This window comes from Peromyscus eremicus, chromosome 5 (assembly GCF_949786415.1).
Source record: "Peromyscus eremicus chromosome 5, PerEre_H2_v1, whole genome shotgun sequence".
NCBI lineage: Eukaryota > Metazoa > Chordata > Mammalia > Rodentia > Cricetidae > Peromyscus > Peromyscus eremicus.
The window spans coordinates 881,203-896,629 of NC_081420.1; positions in this window are offsets into that span (position 1 = coordinate 881,203).

Below are 15,427 nucleotides of genomic sequence, written 5' to 3' on the forward strand. Positions count from 1 at the left end.
AATCTCAAAACCTATCCTTCAAAACACATCCTTGAAGAAGCTTAAAGCATGTTGGAAAAGGCAGCATGAGGAAGCTCTTGTGATTAACAAGAGAGGGGATTTGGGGGAGTCTGGTCCATACCTGGAGACATAGCCAAATGGGTTAAACAGGACCCTCAGCTGTAGACAGGACAACTGCTCAGAGTCTTAGCATCAGGCTGCCCTGATCCGTTCTCTCTCGTTACCATCCTTTGAAAAGCTATCCATGGACTAACAGCTTTCAGATTACTGCTTCTACCTCAGAGCTCCAGATCTACCCTTGCATAGCTAATCACCTTCTGATGTCTCCATCACGTATAGTGTGTTCATTTGAACTTTCCTCGTCCAAAACCAAGATTGAGGTGTTTTCCTGGAGCCTGTATTTTTCCACCGTTCTTCACCATCTTCATCAAGTTAATCACTGCCCTCTCCCACTGGTCCTAGTAGGGACCTGGGAATTAATTTTGGTTTTCCCTTTCCTCTCCTCAGTTCACTCAATACCTCACCCATCCAATCCACCAGAAAATTCTTCCTGATTTTCCTTAGGCATCCTTCTTCACTTCTCTTTGCCTTTGTGGCAGATAGTTCCCTGCAACCCTCTATTATTTTCATCCCTGGACTATTAAAACACTCCCTACTCTTGTTTTATTCTCTTTCTGAATCCATTCTCCACTCAGCTGCCACTGGGATCTTCCAACAGACACTGGACCAGGGCTGTATGAGGCATGGCATCCTTCAGGGACTAGAGAGCCAAGCTTCTCTCATTGTCTGCATGAGCTGATCCACGGCTGTACCAGTCAGCTAGCTGTGGCTGTGGCAAATGACATGAGGCAAACAACTTACAAGGAGGAAGGCTCATTCTGGCTTATCGTTTTAGCCCATGGTTTCCTGGACACAAGACCAGGCATTTGTGGTGGCATAGAGTACCATGGAGAGAACGTATGGGAGAGAAGCTGCTCACTCATGGCAGTTTAGAAGCAACGAGAGAGGCAGGGGATGTATCACCAACAACCTAACTTTCTTCTACTAGGTTCTACCAGTTCTCCCACGTCATAACAGTTCCTTGGGCTGGTGACCACGGGCCCTGGTGACCTGCTGACGTCCCACGCAACCTAAGGCAGAAGCTCATTTTTTAGTAAAAGGGGGACCTGTAGGTCCCTGGCCCCCGTTTTGGGTAACTGTTGCCTTGCTTGCTGACCTTGACCTTGATATCCTCCCTATGCTAATTCCCTGCCAGGTTCCACCCTCCTGAATGCTTAAGGAAAGATCCTTGTCTGTGTATCCTGCATAATGGGCGTTAACAGCTTAGATGCAAGATTGTAAAACATCAGTAGCGAACTTCTGTCCTCTGGGGTTCTCCCATTGTGTTGTAAGCCTGTATTTAAGACCTCCTCCCTCCTTCAATAAATGACATTTGGGGGAAAAATTATACTGTATCAAGCTGATAATAGAAAAATAAATAATAAATAAAAATGAAAATAAAGAAAGAAAGAAAGAAAAAAAAAGATTTTAGGACATGGTCCTTTTGGAGGAACTTATCTAAACTACCACAGACTCTCTCATTCTTGCCCCATTCTGACTCACCAGACCCCATTCCTCTATGATCTGCCAGCAGCACTGGCTTCTTGGAGTTCCCCCGATTTGTTAAATTTCTTCCAAGCTTCAGAGACTGAATATCTTTCACTATTGCCTGAACTGTGTTTACTCAGCTTTCTACCTAATCACCTCTCTTTGGTCATTAGGTCCCTGCTTAAAAGTTTGTGGCTTGTAGAAAATGGAATGATGTGTGGTTCTACAAGCTGGGATAGATGACAGACTCTGGCCAAGGTGGAATAAAGATTTAAAGGCTACGCTTTGGGCACAGACTCGCTGGCTCTACTGAAATGTAGAAATACTTAGGGGAAGTAGACCTATTAGAAAGGTGCCACAATCTCAAGGTAAGAGTTTAAAAAATGGGTAGAATTGGGGAGGTGGCCAAAAGGGAGCTGGGACCGGTGGTAGAAACTGGCCCACCTCCCACTGTCTTAAGAAACTGTGTGGGGTCACAGAGAAAATACCTGGCAAATGCCTTACTTCTGGGCCCGTTTGCTGGCATGGATCTTCCCCATGGTTTGGCATTTCCAGTCTAGATTAGTCTACAGGACTGTTTTGTATTTTACATCTGTAGTTCCTGCTAGCTGGGCAGCCCTGCTTGCCATTGCCTAAGTCGAGTTACTCTGGTGTCTTGCATATGTACTTGTAGAAAAAGAATCTTCAAGATCAGAAGGTGGCCAAGTTTCTCCAGAAATGCATCTGCATGATTCCCCACTGAGAGAGAGAGCTGAGCGGCCCGGGAACCGAAGCTCCCAGGGGCGCCTGCAGTGGGAACATCCCAAGGCCATCTGTCTCACATCACAGCCAAGTCAAAAAAACTTCCAGAAAATGGTGTGAATTACTGCTTACCAAAAATAGTAATGACGGGGGAGAGACCCAAAACTAGGGCCAGCCCACCATATGCCTTCTCACACTGTGTGAGAACTGTTAGACGAGCCCATTTGCACATTATTGACAGCACGTTTTATTTTATTTTTTTCAGAATGGGACATTCTCACTCAACCTACTGTCTGCCTTTCATGTGCTCTGTTGTTGACCACCCCAAAGAGCAGCAAACTCCCTTCAGGTTAGCCTAGAGGTAGAAGTAGTCTTCATTTCCCTCCTGGCTCGGACTGGTGCAGCCAGGGAAGGTTATGTTGCTTTACACGTTGAACACACAGAGCCACATTCAGTAGGGAGTGAAAAAGAAATGCTAATGTTGAGAAAAAGAACTGAGGCTTCTAGGAAGAAATGGAGATGCTGGATGGGTCAGGGGAGGGTTCAGTGGGTAAAGTGCCTGCTGCGCACGCATGGGGAGCTAAGCTTGAGTTCCTCGCACCCGTGTAAAATCTGGTGCAATGACGTGTATTTATAACGCTTACAGTGCTGGAGGTAGTGGGTGGAGATCCCTGGGACTCACTGGCCAGCCTCCCTAGCTCCAGGCTCAGTGGGAGACTGTCTCCAGAAATAAGTTGGAGGCAGACTGAGGCCAATAACCAGTGCCAACTTCTGGCCTCCATGTCACATGTGCACACACATGTGCACACACATGCACCTGCACACCCCTAATACAGAGACACAAATAAAAATAAGTAGCTACAGAGGGAGAAGGAGCGAGAAAGGAGAGGATAGCAGGCATGGGATAATATGCTCTAAGTATATTACACACTTACATGAAAATGCCCTATGCAACTCATATAATAAAGGAAAATAATTTTCCTTTTTTGTAAAAGAAAAATATGTGGTCATTTACTGTTGTCTGGACCTTGATCCACTTAAACAGTTATAGAAATGCAGAGTTTAGGGAGTGCTGACTTTGATGAAGAAACCACAGCTAGATGCTTGGGAAAAAAACAAACAAAAAACAGGCACAGTGGCACCGCGTCACTACTCATGGTAGAGAGCCGTGATTTATTATTCCACACGACACATGTGCAAACCCGGCGAATTCACATTTGAGCAGATCATTTTAATTTACATAATACATCTTCAAGTCAAGATTTGCCCCCACGAGGATCAAAGGAAAGAAAGATGAAATCCATCCATCCATGGCTCTGTGCTTTCTCATCTCGGCTCATTCTGGTGAGATTTGGAGGTAACAGGAGGGACTCAGGATTTGGGATAAAATTTTCCATGTAGATCCTGCCCTCCCTGTGTGTGTTCTTTTCAGGAACTCACAATGTTTTATGTAGAGGACTAGAGAGTGTGTACTGCTTTTGTGGAGGACTCTAGTTTGGTTCCACTTATATGAGATGGCTCAGAACTGCCTGTAATTCTGGCTCCAGAGAATCCAACACCCTCTTCTGGCCTCTGTGGGTACCTGCACACATGTGTGCATATACAAAGACACAGATACATAAACATAAATAAAATTTAAAGTATTTTATTCTTTCACTTCCTCTACGTCTATTCAGTAGATGACAGGTTTCTTTTGAAGAAGGTGTAACACACTGTAAGTTAGCCTGCCTCTGCCTCACAACCCCACAAGCCTTTGTAGTCAATTGCTTTGCTCTCTCACCAGATATGACCCCCACACACGAATGTGTGTGAATTGGTATGTGTTTATGCCAAAGAACAGAGTGGTAGTCCACTGTTCTGCCCCTGTAAGTGTTCACCTAGGCATGTTTCCGACTTCACTGACACTAACTCTTCAGCGGGTGCTACAGTTTGGATGTGTTTTGTCACCAATAAAACTCCTGGGAAATACATTTGTTAACAAATCTGCCTTCTTCAAATTTCTCCGGCTTCCTCTGTCCTACGATACACTTGCTCTCCCACATTCTGCCCTGCATTTATCATCAGATACTGGTGGATACTGGCAAGATAAACCCGTTTACTATTTAAGTTTCTGGTCTCCGGCATACTGTTACAGCAACAGAGATGGACTAAGACTAAGCTAAGCTCAACTACGACATTCTCCTCTGTATTTCTGTCTCAATATGCTCCGATGCTCAAGCAGGCACAATGAAGCCAGTCTGCCATGCCTGTTGCATAGTCTAGTTGCTGCTTGAAAAGAGTGGGTGTGCCTTGTATCCTCATTCTCTTTCAGCCATTCTCTCCAGCCTCTACCAGCTTCCATTCTCACATTTACTTGGGGTATCTCTCTGCCTCTTCATGACTGTTGGCTTCATGACTATTTTTGCTCTCTCTCTCTCTCTCTCTCTCTCTCTCTCTCTCTCTCTCTCTCTCTCTCTCTCTCTTCTTTCGACATGGCCTTTTAGGAGCTATTCTTGTTCCCTCTGGCATGTTCCCATTTCTTTCTGGCAATTTCCTTCTCCCTCAAGAATTAGTCTGGCATTGCACGAGGCAGCCCCCTCCAGCTAGTGATTGACACAAGATGCATTTCCTGGCAACAGAAGCTCTTTCTTTTTGGTGAGCTGCATCCACGGAGGAGAGCATGGAGATGACCTTATTTCTGGTATGCAGGGAAGTGTTGCTCTGCCATTCAGCTCTCCAGCAGCGTGGCATAAGGAGGCCAAAGGGACCAAAGAGTGTCAGAGAGTCACCAGTCAGGCAAAGTCATCATCCTCTTTCCCCACATAAACCAGTGAGGAACAACTGCTGATGAGAGAGACAGCAAAGTCATGGGAACAAGGAGAAGGGATGATGAGAGATGTGGAGAGAATGGGTGCACTGGGAGGAAGACTCTGAAGAAGGTCAAGTCACCAGAGGAAGTCACAGCAGATGCTAATATAAAGTGCTGAGAAGCTTCAGGAAGAAGGATACCCTCTCTCCATTCTTACACTGACTTGGATTCAGAAAGCAGTCACATTTGCCCTCGTGGACTAAGGGCTTGAGGGCATTGTGCACAAGAGGAATAAGGTTGGCTATTGGACAAGGTGACAGAAGCAGCCCCCGATAGACACGTGAAAACAGAGTGATTATAATTGCTGTTCCAGCCAGGTCCTGTCTGAAAGGTGGGGAGTACCAGGGTACCTGGAAACTTCTCCCTCCCTTAATATACTGGTTGGTTTTGTCAACTTGACACATTAGATTGGTCTGTGAACATGTCTGTGGGAGCATTTTCTTGTTTAATTATTGAGGTGGGAGGTTCCTGTCCACAATGGGCAGGCCACCCTGGGCAGGTGGTCCTGGGTTGTATATCAAAGCAAGCGGAACAAACCACAGAGAGCAAGTCTGTAAGCATCCTCCCCATGCATCCCACTGTGGTCTGTTTCTGTTCCTGAGTGTAGGTAGGTTCATGCCTTGAGTTTCTGCCCTGACTTCCTCTACGATGGACTGTGATTGCGATGTGTAAGCAAAATAAAGCCCTTTCTCCCCAGAGTTGCAATAGAAAGCAAACTGATGTACTCAGGCTGTAGCCAACAGAGGAACAGAAGGGCAGTACAGAGGTGTGGCATGGCCTGAGGCCTCCACCCAGTGAGGTCTTCTCAAAAGAGGCTGCCTGCGCTGACTCTTCCCACCTCACCTTACTGCTGCTTTCTCTTCATACTTGTCATCTACTTAATGTGGTATTTTCCTTGTTATTTGAGTTAAATTTTTTAAAAATTTATTTCAGTGGTGGGGACTGAAGCCAGGATTTCAACAAAGAACAGTATTTACATACCAGGCAAATGCACCACCACTGAGCCACACCCCCTGCTCTGACTGCGTGTCGTAAAAAGTACCCTGACTTCCTCCTTGGAACATAAACTCCACCAATCAGATAATTTTAGTCCATTTAAAAGTTCCCCCATTTTAGTCATTGCATATTTCCAATACTTAAGACAAGGCCAGGCACACAGTAGGGGCTCATTAACCATTTGTTGAATGAATAAATGAATGAATGAAAATAGCTAATATGCAGACTCTTTGTGATATACAAATACAGCAATGATGTTCTGTTATACCAGGCTGGCCTCAAACTTGCTATGCAGCTGATGATGGCCTTCATCCTCCTGTTTTTACCTCTTGAGTTTGAAGACTACAGGTATATACCACACAGTTGATTTATATGGTTGTCTTAGTTCGGGTTTTTATTGCTGTAAAGAGACACCATGACTATGGCTACTCTCATAAAGGACAGTATTTAACTGTGGTGGATTGCTTACAGTTCAGAGGTTCAGTCTATTATCATCATGGAAGGGAGCATGGAGACATGCAGGCAGACATGGTGCTGGAGCTGAGAGTTCTTATATCTTCATAGGCAAGCAATAGGAAGTGGTCTAACAGTCACACTGAGAGAAGCCTGAGCAAAAGAGACCTCAAAGCCTGCCCCCACAGTAACACATTTCTTCTAACAAGGCTACACCTCCTAATAGTGCCACTCCCTTTGGGGGCTATTTTTTTTTTAAACCACCACAACAGTGCTGACCATGGAACCCAGAGCTTCATGCATGCTGGGCTAGCACTCCACACAGGGCTTACTATTGCATTAACAATATGGCCAAGGAGCCTGGCAGTGGTGGTGCATGCCTTTATTCCTAGCACTTGGGAGGCAGAGGCAGGTGGATCTCAGAGTTGGAGGCCAGCCTGGTCTATAGAGTGAGTTCCAGAACAGCCAGGGCTACAGAGAAATCCTGACTCGAAAAGTGAAAAAAAAAAAAAAAAAAAAAATTGGCCAAGGGCTGGGGAGACAGCAGCTTGGCCAATAAAAACGAGGATCCAAGTTCAATCCCTAGAACCCACATTGAAACAAAAGCTGGGCACTAGCACTGAGAAGGCATGCCCTCAATGATTTAAGGATCTCTCACTAGGTCTCATCTCAGTTCCAATCTCCCAGTCCTTTCCTAACCCCAACTCTGCACCTGCCCCAGCCCCAATACTAATCCTCTTGTTAGTCACTAGCTAACACACAACCACAAATGCAGTAGCTGGTATACTTCCTGACTCTGGGTCTGGTGTGAGGGGGCTCCCTCCCTAGCATTCCCTTCCCTAGAGAGGAAACTGCTCAGGGAAAGGTTAAGAACCTTGTGCAGATTCCCAGGGAGCTGTTGTCTCCTGAGCTCTGGCATGTGGTTCCGTTTATTATTTCTCTTTATAGCCCCAGGGTCATAAAATTAGAGAGTGGTGGCCCCATGCGGTTTCCCAGATTTCCACGTCATGTTTGAGTACTTACGGAGCTCCTGATCAACGCTATTGTGTGACTCCAGCGACTGCAGCTAAGGATTATGGAGGTTGATGGAATATGGGTTTAAAAGAGAGGGGTGGGGGTGGGGTAGGGAAAACAAAATTAGATATTTTGGAGCAAACCTATACTTATGTGAAGAGAGGGTTAGTGATTTCAGGCAAATTTGTATCTTGAATGTCCTTTGTATGAGAAATGTGTGTGCCAGGTAACCCCTGTACCCACCCCCAAGCCTGGGACCACCCAAGCAGAGTCTCAGTGGGAGAAGTGTTGGGCTCCAGCACCCTGGGAGTTGGGACCTGCTGAGGCATCTGCCCTGCTGGCCTGCCTGCCTACCTGCCTGAGCCTGAGCTGGCCTGCAAGGGGCAGCCATCCCCTGCTCTGTCCCACACAGCCTTTCCACTCAGCCAAGTAGCAGGCTGTTTGCCCTCTATCCCGGTCCTGAATGACAGGGAACGGTTCTCTTTGAAGTGGGAAAACTCAAGAAGGACTAACCACAAAACAACACCAAAAGTTTCCTTTGTTGTTCTTCCAAACCAGGGCTCTGACAGAAAAAGAGAAAGAAAAACAAACAAATAAACACTCCCCTCCAGAGGCCCACAGTGAGCGTTCTTCCAAAATACACAGGTGGAGGAAAATATCTGTTTTCACTGCAGTGCCAACAAACAGATAATGCAAGGCAAGCTGCTACCTTTGTGTGATCACCAGGTATAGGTAGCTTTGTGTAACATACACAAGAACCTGGTGAAGGAGTTACTGCAGGTCCCCTGACAGAGCTGAAGAGAGGAGGCCTCACCAGTTCCAGGTATGTTAGTTCCCATCTGACTGTAGCAGACCTTTGAGCTCATACCCTTGACTCCAGGCAGCATGGTCTCTCTGAAGCTAGGTGTCCTAATCTGTTATCAATGGCTACCTCCCCAAAGGGGCCCTTGTTCCTAAGTGGGAGTGACTTCTCCCTCAGGGGAAGTGTGTGTGTGCATGCCCGCTCGAGTTGGGGGTGCACACATGTGTGTACACATGCACATGTGCATTCATGTGGAGGCCAAGGTCGATCTCAGGTCTGTTCCTTAGTCCCTCTCCATCTTGTTTTTTGAAACAGGGTCTCTCACTTTTCCTTTCAATTCTTCAAGTCAGCCAGCTACCTGGCCATCAAGCCCCACAGATTTGTCTGTCTTTGCCTTCCCAGTGATGGGATTGCAAGTCTGCTCCAGCATCCTCTACTTTTGAATGTGGATTCTGGGATCTAAGCTCAGGTGTGCAGCAAGCACGTTACTGACTAGATCATCTTTCCAGCCAGGACGTTGACTTCTGAGGTTAAGAAACTTTCGGGGTTAGCAAAATGCCTCAGTGTACCCATTGTTAAAGCCTGATGACCTGAGTTCTACCCGTGGAACCCAAGGTAGAAGGAGAGAGCAGACTCCTGAAAGTTGTCCTCTGATCTCCACACCCATTGTGACACACCACCCCCATATATCATACACACTCCTACACACAGACAAATATATACACAATAATAATAAATTAAAAACTAAAACAAAACTGATTAAAAAAGGAGAAACTTCCTTAGGAGAGCCTGCAGTTTGAGCTCAGCTCAATGTTTTGAGAAGCACGGAGGGGCAGTGAGCACCTACTGTGTACATCTCTTCCCAGCTCTGGTTTGGTGACATCTGAGAGTATTTATACCATAGCAATTGGCAAATGCTACAAACATGTCTTTCGTTTTAAGAATGTATCAAACATTTTCCAGAACTTCTGGGTCTAAGCCATCCCAGTACTTACAGTCATAGTACAGTTACCCACAGGCTGGAGATCACAGGACACACAGCAGTAAGGTGGACAGGGTATGATTCATAATGCTCTGGTGAGCCACATGTCCTGTCTAAAGCAGACAACAGCCACAAGACCCAGCTGACTCTTATTATATAGGGACACAGACCCAGTGGTAACATCTTCTGATATTTTTCAGGAGAAGCTAAAATCCAGAATTTTATATAAAACCTCAATTTTAAAATGCTGGCAACATTTTTTTTTTTTTTAAACAAACATCGAACTGATTCTCAAGCCAAAAGAAACACATCTGTTGGTAGAGTTGGCTCTGGGCTGCCAGCTTGTGAATTCCTACTTCGACCTGATGAGCTCCATTGCTTTTTGTCATTGTTCCTTGTCCTAAGTGTCCTTGTACTTGTTAAGACATGGCACACACACTTCTCCACACCCACCCTGCACCTTCCACCTGTGAACCTCTTCTACTTGTGACCTGTCCCTCTCTTGAAGAGCATGTTCATGTGTTTGGTATAATTCCTGCATATGTTTTTCTCTCTTGGTAGCCTGAAAGTTCCCTAGAGATAAAAATCTATGTCTTGAACAATAGATCTTCAGTAAATACTACTAAATTTGAGGACTATCCAACCAGAAAGACAAAGCTTAGATGAGACCCTTCAGAGGCATGATGACAGCCTTGGACAGACTTCACATCATTGCAACATTCATGAGACACACTCAAGGGAAGACTTCATTGTCTTGAACATGTTGGTGTATGTAAATGGGGTTTCCTGAGTCAGCTTTGTGGTCCAAAGAGGGAGCTTCCCCATAGGATTGTGGTTGACCACATTCTGAATGAATAGAATATGAACATGTTCCTATTCACTTAAGTTTTCCACCTGATCAAAAGAGTTCTTGTGCATGTTGGTGTATGAGTGCAAACATGCATGCAGGCTCATGGGCATGTAGGGGCCAGGAGCCCATGTTGGGCATCTTCTTCAATCTCTTTTCTTTTAAAAACATATTTCATGTATTAATTTTACGTGGGGGGTATGTGTGCACAAGGGTAGAGACCAAAGGACAGCTTTCAGAAGTTAGTTCTCTCCTTCATCCACGTGGGTCAAACTCAGGTTGTCAGACTTGGGACAGTAACCTTTAGCTGCTGAACCATCTTGCTGGCCCCTCCACCATATTTTTTAAGACAAGGTCTCTCACTGAACCTGGAGCTCACTTATTTAGCTGGAATAGCTGGCCAGTGAGCTCCAGGAACCTGTCTGTCTGCCTCCACAGGACTGGGATTAGAAATACAAGCCACTACGCCCTTTAATTACTTCCTTCAATTGTTTTGAAACAACACAAGTTAAACAGTGAATTTGTGTGATCATTGACCTTATTGTTCTATGGGACAGTCATAGTCTACCTGTAATATTATATAAATATTATGTCTCATAAGACAGTCCATAAGGCACCTGTGTGGTGGGAAGGGACAGGTTTTCATGATCTGAATCCATTCCTTACCTTTGACTGAGCAGGGACCTGAGGTCCAGAGAGATATATAATGGACCCCTAGAAATCCACAGGCTGTCACAGAGCACTTTCCAGATGCCCTAGGAAGAAACTGCAAGTACTACATCCCCATCCTTGGCTGCCGATCTCACTGCTGTACTGGATGCACAGTGCCAGCATCACTGGAGCTTTGTATTTAGGTACCACAAAAGTGTTGCAGTTTTTTTTTTTTCCATGAAGGTAGTCTTTCCTCAAGGTGTCAGGAGCCAGCCTGTCTCAAAGAATCCTCACTACTCATTTCTAGACAGCCTGCTTCTTGCTGCTGATTGTCTGGGGAAAGGAAACCAGAAGCAGGCTGGAGGTAGTCCAGGTTGCCTCCTACTTATGCTCAGGGTTGATCTGAGACCTCTGAACTCCCTGGTTTTATTCTAAGAAAGTGGTTTAAAGTAAGGAGCCCCAAACCCTGGTGGAGGTGGATTGTCTATGTGGTAATAACGGAATGCCTCCTTACTCATTAGCTTTAGCTACTTTTGCCTAGCAGATCAATTGATAGGACTTAATCTGATATACTTTTCTTCTCATTTATCCCTCTCACCCTCCCAAGCCCTGGCAAGGGTATTTCCCTGGCCTGGTGGCATAATTAGTTCTTTAATTTGCTAGTAACAAACCCCCATGTTCTTGTATTGCCTTAACAGGGAGCCTTTGAAGCTCTTTTTAAAATTTCAGACTAGCTGTTGGAAAAGTACCATCTGATTCAGTCGAAGTTCCAAGAAGACATTCACACATAGCTGTCAACCAAGAAGACTGCTGGCCTGTGCCTGGCGGTGCCCTTGCTGTTCACAAGGGCTCAGGGCTGCTATCACCTTGCTGGGTGGGATCTGGCCATGATGGGGTCAGAAATACAACCCTACCCTTGCCTGGATCAGTGGCAATATGGCACTCTTTAAGCATACACTTCATTTATTTTAATATATTTATGTTACATTATAATTATAAATAAATATATAAAATAGTACATTTTCAATAAATATTCTCCCCTTTTTCATTTTCATGTGTGTGGTGTGTGTGGGTACACACATGCTCGTGCACACAGCAGGTGAATGTACATGTACAGGCGCGGGGTTATGTTAGAAATGTCAGGATCTTCTCAGTTGCTTCACCTTCTTTACTGAGGCAGAGTCTGTCAATCAAACCCATAGCTCACTGATATGACTGGTCTTGCTAACTAGCTTGCTATGGGGAGCCCCTGTCTTTGCTAGAATTTGAGGCTACAATTACAGGTGGGCTGTCATGTTCACTCGGCATTTATGTGGGTTCTGGGGATCTGAACTTTGGTCTTCATGCTTGTGTGGCAAGTGCTTTAACCACTGAGCAATCACCCCAGGCCAAGATATGTTTTTATGTATAACTGTTTTTGTATGTACACCTCTGTAGTGTAGCTCGTGAGGAGACTTGCCTTGTATACCTTTCTCTGCTCACCATATCACTTCCTTCTTAGTGCTGGGATTAAAGGCGTGTGACTCCCAAGCAAAGGTTTAAGATCTCAAGTGCTGGGATTAAAGGTGTGTGCCACCACTGCCTGGCTCTGTTTTCTCTCCTAGACTGAGTCAATCTCATGTAGTCCAGGGTGGCTTTGAACTCACAGAGATCCAGATGGATCTCTGCCTCCCGAGTGCTAGGATTAAAGGTGTGTGCCACCACTGTCTAGCCTCTATGTTTAATCTAGTGGCTTGTTCTGTTCTCTGATCTTCAGGCAAATTTTATTAGGGTACACAATATATCACCACATTTCTCCTTTTTTATCTAAAATAATAAAAGAAGGTTATAACTAATATAGGAAAAACTATATGCAATAAGTACAATAAGAGTATACAATATATACAGTCAATAATTACTTTAACAATGTCCAGTTCATTAACATTTGACAAATTCAGAAAAAGTATTTCATTATTTATCCTATTTTGGTGAGTTCAAAATGTTGTACTTCATTCATGTTCTATCCTAACTTGTATTACCAATCCAAAACTATCTTTTGATGTTTTTCAAAATTACACACTTTATACCTCTTCATTGAGTTTTTTTTCTGAATATGTTAACAAGGAAAACTATAACTATCTAGTCTTCAACTCCCTCAGAGACCCAAGAAGGAAATAATATTTACTGAGTAAGCAGGAAATACAAACAAGCAACTTCCAAAATATGTGAGAAATGAGAGAAACAGCTGGCTGCCTGGACAGTCACTCAAGGTTCCTCTGCAACATTGGGGCATCCATCTTTGGCCTACAGGTTTAGCATATCTGACAGATTCATCTGTGAAGCAGGACCGACCTTGTCTTGGCAAGGTTTGGCCATCCTTTGTTTTGTGTCCTGCTTGTCCATTTGGACAGCATACTGTCAGCAGTCGAGGCAAGGGCACTTTCTTGCCCAGTGGCTAACTTTTGCCACAAAGAAAGTAAACTCCATATGGAGTTTCTTTGATGCCCATCATCTTCTCTGAAGTAGATTGGTGATGCCAGGAGCAGACATGTCTCATTGTCATAAAAAAAAGAATCTATGTTATTAAAACATCTTAAATGCCATATTCTATAGATCTCTGAAGTGTTTGAAGATGACTTGTTTATCTAAAATATATCTGTTTGACATTAAAAACATACCTAATATGACTACAAATTCAATTGTAACAACTAACTACTAACTTTCATTTCTTTACATCCTAATCAGTTGGTAATAATAACTTTCAAGGACTAGAAATTTGCATTACATTGTTAAATGAACTGTATAGGTACAATACCTTGAATAAGATTAGAAATACATATACAGTTTTTTCTAACAAAATCAATCTCAAATTTGTATACAATATACAAAAATCCAATCCAATGTAAAATATTTAAAACTAGTAGTTGCTTTTTAAAAGTAGATTCAAAAATCTACCTTTTATCTTATCATATCTATATCCTCCCTTTTTTCTTTTCAGAGTAGATTCAACAATCTACCCTTTTATCTTATCATATCTATAACCTCTTTTTTTCTTTTTCTTTTTTTTTTTTTCCAAACAAGAACTCTGAATCTAATCTGCTTTGTTTAGCCTTTTCCTTACCATTACCAATAACAACTTGTAATCCTAAACAATGACGATTATCCATAACCCATTGAATGACCACCCATCTCACCTCTTGGGAATGTGGACCTCATGTTCTTTTTATTTTTTTTATTTTTATTTATTTATTTATTTATTTATTTATTTATTTATTTATTTTTGGTTTTTCGAGACAGGGTTTCTCTGTGTAGCTTTGCGCCTTTCCTGGAACTCACTTGGTAGCCCATGCTGGCCTCGAACTCACATAGATCCGCCTGGCTCTGCCTCCCGAGTGCTGGGATTAAAGGCGTGCACCACCACCGCCCGGCATGGACCTCATGTTCTTAAAATTACTTCCTGCTGTCTGAGGGCAAGGCATTTTTAGGGGATCCTGAAAAGAAAAAAATTTGGGTTAATTGTCAAGTCCTGGGAGAGGTATCACTTGTTGTCTATTATCACCACACTGTGGATAAAAACTCATTACAAATTCATTAGTTTTTCTTGTTCTTGAAATGGTCAAGAACTTGGACTAGTGAAGAGAGCCACATATGGACATGAATATGTTTCTATACATTATATATAGAATGATCTATATGGCATATACAAACACAAATATGTTTCTATATATTATATGTGTATGTGTATATATATATATGTGTGTGTGTGTGTGTGTGTGTATGTGTGTGTATACATATTGTTGTGTGTGTGCTCCTGCATGGTTCATGAATATATCTTTACATATGAATATGTGTGAGTATTTATCAGATAGCTCTGCTTGTGTGGGTGAGGCCCTGAAGCCTGGAAGCATTGACCTTAGAGCTGTCTCTAAGTCTCTTCTAGTGCTTTACCAAGTCCCATGGTAGGGCTGAGACTCTGGCTGTGTCCTGATGCCTCTAACTTATTGCCCACAAGTCTCATGGCTTGATTCTATTCCCTAGACCCGAGTGAGTACCTTGTGCCTGTCAGAGGAACGCCCTATATCTGTACCATCAGGCAACAGACTTGGTGTAACAGGCCACCTGACCAACTGGCAGGAGAACTATTTGTTATGGAGAGGGAAGACAATGTCAGCACAGTCTGGGGAGTCACCAGTTCTCAGGAAAGCATCTGGGTAAATTGTCTTTGTCTTTTCATTCTCACAACACAGGAATGAAGATAAGTTGTCATGAAGGCCTGTGTGGCCTTGCTACAAAACTACAATGTTGGCTACAGTCAGCTACAGGAACAAGATCCTTTATAAGAGGAAGAGTGACTTGTTCTACCTAATCTGTTGGTAAGTCACAGAAGAATTGGACCCAACCATGGACCAATCACACCTGGTACCCTCTGCTGTTGTCATCTTTTGCTTGGCCTATTTTTTTGGTGCCTGGGGACACCAGGTCTGGAGCACTAGGTCTAGAGCACAGGGCCAGCGGGCACAGGGGGAG